Source organism: Equus asinus, chromosome 21, assembly GCF_041296235.1.
Source record: "Equus asinus isolate D_3611 breed Donkey chromosome 21, EquAss-T2T_v2, whole genome shotgun sequence".
Lineage (NCBI taxonomy): Eukaryota > Metazoa > Chordata > Mammalia > Perissodactyla > Equidae > Equus > Equus asinus.
This window is the reverse complement of record NC_091810.1, coordinates 79,723,966-79,729,395: the sequence shown is the minus strand read 5'-3', so window position 1 is coordinate 79,729,395 and position 5,430 is coordinate 79,723,966. Positions and strand designations below refer to the sequence as shown.

Below are 5,430 nucleotides of genomic sequence, written 5' to 3'. Positions count from 1 at the left end.
TTCTTTCTTTTTCTCTTTTGGTGAGGAAGATTCACCCTGAACTAATATCTGTTGCCAAGCCTCCTGTTTTTTTCTTTTTTTTTTTTTGCTTAAGGAAGATCAGCCTTGAGCTAACATCTGTGCCAATATTCCTCTATTTTGTGTGTGGTGTGCCTTCACAGCATGGCCGATGAGTGGAACATGTCCGTGCCCGGGATCTGAACCCACAAATCCAGGCCGCTGAAGTGGAGAGCAAGGAACTTTAACTACTCAGCCATGGGGCCGGCCTCCAATTTGATTTTGAAGGCAGGAAAAGACAATGTCCCAGCTCAAAGCAGTTAGGCAGGAGGCAATCCCTCTTATTCAGTCTTTTTGTTCTTTTCAGGCCTTCAGTGGATCAGGTGAGGCCCACCCAAAAGGGGAGGATCAATCTGCTTTACTCAGTCTACTGATTCAAATATCAATCTCATCCAGAAAAACTCTCACGGACACACTCAGAATAAGGTTTGGCTGAATGTCTGGACACTCTGTGGCCCAGTCAAGTTGACACATAAAATTAACCATCACATTGTGGTTACCACTGAGGGTTTCCAAAATGACTTTCAGGACACATGGACAAATTTAGCAGCTGTGTGACCTTGGGTAAGTTCTTTAACTTCACCGTGCCTCAGCTTCCTCATTGTAAAGTAAAGATGATGACTGTTCCTCTCATGTTGGATTGTTTTAAGGATTAAGTGAATTAGTATTTGAAAAGTGCTTAGAATCATGGAAAGTTGTAAGCGCAACATGTGTTAAATACAATTTCAACATATTTCAATAGCTCTATATTTGTTTTCATGTGCAGTAGAAAGAAATACAATTGGCATGACTTCAGGATATTTTTGTTTAGGATGAGGCTAAATAAAAAACAGTGGGTTGATTTCAAGACAAATAGTAAGTAAATACTAGCACAGGAGGTATGTGGAACTGGTAAAAATCGTGACAGTGGAAAGTGAATGATTAGGTTTGGGAAATACTATGGATGAGAAAAATATAAAGCAATATCTAGGGTGACCAACCAACCCCAATCCAGTTTTCTGAAGGATGTCCTGGGACGCAGGACCTTCAGAGCTACAACCAGGAGAGTCCCCAGGAAGTCAGAATGTTTGGTTTACCTCTGCGTAACTACAGTTCGACATTTATCCCACAAACATTTATTGAGCACCTGCATTGCTCCAGGCACTGGGGGCTCCCAAAGGGCCCCTGCCTCTGAGGAGCTGGAAGGGGGGTGAACCCTTGGTTCTGATCCTGCTACTGATATGTCTGTGACTTTGAGCAAGGCTCACAGCTTCCTTCCATCTGTGTTTCTTAGTCTACAAAAGAAGTGGTTGGAAGAAATGGTCTCTAAATCCCTTCCAACGCCGAGGTTCTTTGTTATGAAGTACACAGTGCATCTGTTACTGCCAAAACCGCAACTCCCACTGATGTGCAGGGTGAGAAAAAGATAATGAGCAAAGTGTGCCCTTCCTCATCTCTCAATTCCAGCCTGGGGCAGGGGAGACAAAGAATGGAACGGAGTCTCCCCTCTCCTGGGCTCCCAACCAACCACAACCCTAACACAAAATGACCATCCCAAACTTAGGATCCTTTGAAAAGACCTGAATAATGGACGTGCTTTGGGAAGTTGGCAGAAGAGAGACTTCCCAACAGGTTTAAACACGCAAGATTTCCATAAGAAGCACCTGAACAATTTATTAGGGCGAGAGGAGATGATTATGAGGCCAAGAAATACAGGTGGCACCGATTGTGGCTGTGCTTGGAAGTTGAAAAGGTATCTAGGATAGTAGGACCAGGATAAATAATTTCTTTAATTGATTAAGAGGCTCTTGTTTGGAGCCTTGTTTCTCTTCATCCAATGACCTTTTGGAGTTGACGATATTACAAGTTTAAGGCAAATTATGTTACACAAGAGTATAATTCACTAACCATCTGTTTTTGTACGACTTGGTAAAGCTGTCTCACACAAATCATTATTTATATATCTTTTTTCCAGCGTCAACTGAATGCAACACATATCTATTGAGTGCCAGTTATGAGCTCAGTTCTGTGAAGTCATGAAGAGGAATGAGAATCTCAGTTGCTGGGAGCCTCGGCTAAGGGCAGCGTGACAGGAATCCAGTCACCTGCGTTGTGTTGACGTAGCCATTTGCGGAAAGCCTGAGGATTTTTACCTGGAACTGAGGTTTGCTTTATGTGAGATGTGGTGGATGGGAGAGACTTTGGGAATTCGGAAGTCTAAGATGAGTTTCTAGGCTCAGAGAACTTAGTTCTCAGGAGTCCTGTCTTTTTTCATAATAAACTTCTTCTAAGACTTGTAACGCCCAGACTCCTTCCAGGCAGCCTTCTCTCTACAGCTCCCCTGAATCAGTTTTTAGAACCAGAAGATTGAGAGAGAGATAGATTATAAAAACAAACATCTTCAACTGGGGGTATAGCTCAGGGGTAGAGCATTTGACTGCAGATCAAGAGGTCCCTGGTTCAAATCCAGGTGCCCCCTGTATATCCGTTTTTCTTGCTTCAGAAGAATATAGATTGACTTTGACTTTATCTTCTGTAGCTCATGGCTGGTTGAATAATAACTATTGTCCCTTGTGTGTGTGCCACACACCAGTCTAGGTTCTTTACGTTAATTATCTCCTTCATTTCTCTCCAAACTTTTACAAGATACATATTGTCACTATCTCCATTTTACATGAGAAGATAGAGACTTGGTGATGCTCAGTAATTGGCTCAAGGTCAAAGAGCTGCAAAGAGCAGGTCCGGGATTAGAATTCAGAGCACACACTCTCAATGACTTCTTTATACAAGTCATACTGCTCACCTAGTGTTGAAAGCTTTGTGACAAAATTCCACTTAGCAATGCTCCCAAGGTGCTAGGATTGTCCATCGAGTTTTAGAACCTTTTGGCTACAAGGCCAACCCAGCAACTTAGTGACCGCGCCCGGGGGAAAGTCGGGGAATAGTGTCTTTATTCACAAGACAATGCTGGGGTTAAACATGAACTGGTCTGAAGTTTAGGGGACTGCCCTCTTTTCCTGCTCTAAAGCCTGATTAATTTCTGTCACCTTTCCACTTCTGATTCATTTTCTGCAGCCCAGCACCCCCACCTTGGGTGCCTTCATTCAGGACCCAGACTTGGGCCAGAGGTCAGATCTCAGCTGGGTCTAACTCCTGCCCACAGCGCAGATCCGCTTGAACAACACACACTGAGCACCTACCATGTGCCAGAACTGTGCAAAGTGTGCACCCGGAGGTGAATAAGACACAGCCCTTGGCCTCAGTGTGCTCTCAATCAAGAAGCAGGCCTGTAACAAAAGAAGTCGGAGTGATGTGAGCTGTCTTGGACTGTGCCAAGTTCAGGAATGCAGAGGACGCAGGGATTGCTTCTGTCTGGAGGAGGGGAGGTGGAGGCATGTCTCCCAGCAGAGCTGATGGCAAATCAGGGTTTCAAAGGTGAGTAATTTCTCACTGGACAGAAAGATGGTGGAGCGGAGGTAGGGGTGTGGGGAGAGGTGGCTGAGTTCCAGGCAGAGAAAACTGCATGGGCAGAGGCTGGAGCCAGACAGATGCAGTTGGAGGCAGCTGGGGCACGAAATGTGATGTGGCGAGTGATGAAGATGAAGTGGAAGCTCAAGAGGCAGATAGGGATCCAAACGCAAAGAACTTTGCATGTTGTGCTAAGAGACTTGGAGTTTTTCCTGAAGGCATTTAAAGGGGAGTGATGTAGAGAGACTTGGTTTTAAAACAGGCTGCTCTGGGAGCTGTGGGGTGATGGATGTGAGGGGTGGAGGCCGGGAGGCCATTTAGGAGGTGGTGGCACTGCCGGTATAGGGGTGGGGATGGATCTAAGTGACGTTAAAGGTAAAACCAACAGTACCCAGCAATGAACTGGAACTGGGGAAGAGCAGGTGGGAGAATCCCAGAATCATATTAAGTTCTTTGGCCAAATGACTGAGTACACAGTGGTGTCACCAACCAAGAGAGAGAGGAGGCTGATCAGATGATAAAGTAGCCAGGCCCAGCACTCAGCCCAGAGCCTGGAATCCTCGGCTTACCACCTCTTAGCTATGTGACCACTCTGTGCCTCAGTTTCCTTACCTGCAAAATCAACATGCTAATAATAATACCTTTGTCATGGGATTTTTCTGATGATTCCTGGGATGTCGCGGGTGGAAGTTTTAGTACCATGCCTGGCACATAGCGAGTGCCCAGTGAATATGAGCTGTTATTGCTACAACAGGCAAAATAGGAGGAGATGCAGGTTTCGGCAGGAGGATGACAAGTTTGTTTCTGGGAATAGTGGGTCTGAAATCTAAGGGTCTTGTAAGGCCTCGGAGTGGAGAGGCTGGGGATGTGTCTGGGGCCCTCACAGAGCCTGTGGGCTGAGCTCTGGCTGCTGTTTGCTCCTCAGCTCCATGGCGGCCGACAGTCCTTCTGAGGAGAACTTGTTGCAATGACGGAGATCTCCTTGCCCTTTCTTCCCAATCTTGGAGATACACAAGAGTAAAAGCCCTCAGGTCGAAACTCAAAGGAATAGGAATCAGAGGGGTTCAAAGGTGAATTTTGGACTTTAAAACGTCCAAATTTTTTTTAAACTGTGAAATGAGACAGTTTGTCCTGCATGAAGTCCCCTTCGACAACCTGATGAAAACCTGCACAATATACAATACACATACACAATATTTGCCTATAATTTCAGAGTTGTATACAAACCTCTGATGTCCATTCGTGGATCCCAGTTCGATTCCCTCCATGTCCAGTACTTGCTGGTGGCCCATAATACTTAAAACACTCATCCATGTGCCCAGAGATTTATGGGCAATGGGTGGTGTATTAAAAACTGGAGAATTAGACTGAGAAAACAGCGTTGAGCGTTAGGTGTTGGGAAGAGAGTGAGCATATGTGCTCTGGGAAAAGCAGGAGGTGGTGTGACTGGAAGGGAATTGGGGAGGAGTTCATATCCAGAAAGAATCTCATCCACAAAAGGTATTTATGAGGCATGATGTAACTCATAAAAGTGGAATAAGTATTTATGTGAAGCTTATTACTGTCAGGGGGTATAGCTCAGTGGTAGAGCATTTGACTGCAGATCAAGAGGTCCCTGGTTCAAATCCAGGTGCCCCCTCAATATTCTTTTGCTCTTGGGAGCTTTGTTAAAAGACTGAGTCTAGTGGAGGCAGGCAAGGTGCCTCGGGCCCAAAATTTAAGGACGTGCTCACTTTTAGGTTCTTGCAAGCACCTCACTCATTAACTCCCTCACAGTATAGCTATGTGTTCACATAAACTCACCCTTCCTCCAACAGACACACACACAAATGCAGCCACACACCCAGACATACACCTGTCCCCCCCACCAGATTTCCCTCCATCACGTAAACACACAGACCCACACACCATCACACAGACACACCA

General features: G+C 45.5%; 2 non-coding genes across 2 annotated transcripts; both read left to right on the top strand.

Annotated features, from left to right (window-relative positions):
• Positions 1-2,443: 2,443 nt before the first annotated feature.
• TRNAC-GCA (transfer RNA cysteine (anticodon GCA)) lies at positions 2,444-2,515 on the top strand. Its single transcript has one exon. It is a non-coding gene; the product is annotated as a tRNA-Cys (tRNA).
• Positions 2,516-5,071: 2,556 nt separating this feature from the next.
• Positions 5,072-5,143, top strand: TRNAC-GCA (transfer RNA cysteine (anticodon GCA)). Its single transcript has one exon. It is a non-coding gene; the product is annotated as a tRNA-Cys (tRNA).
• The last annotated feature ends 287 nt before the right edge of the window (positions 5,144-5,430 follow it).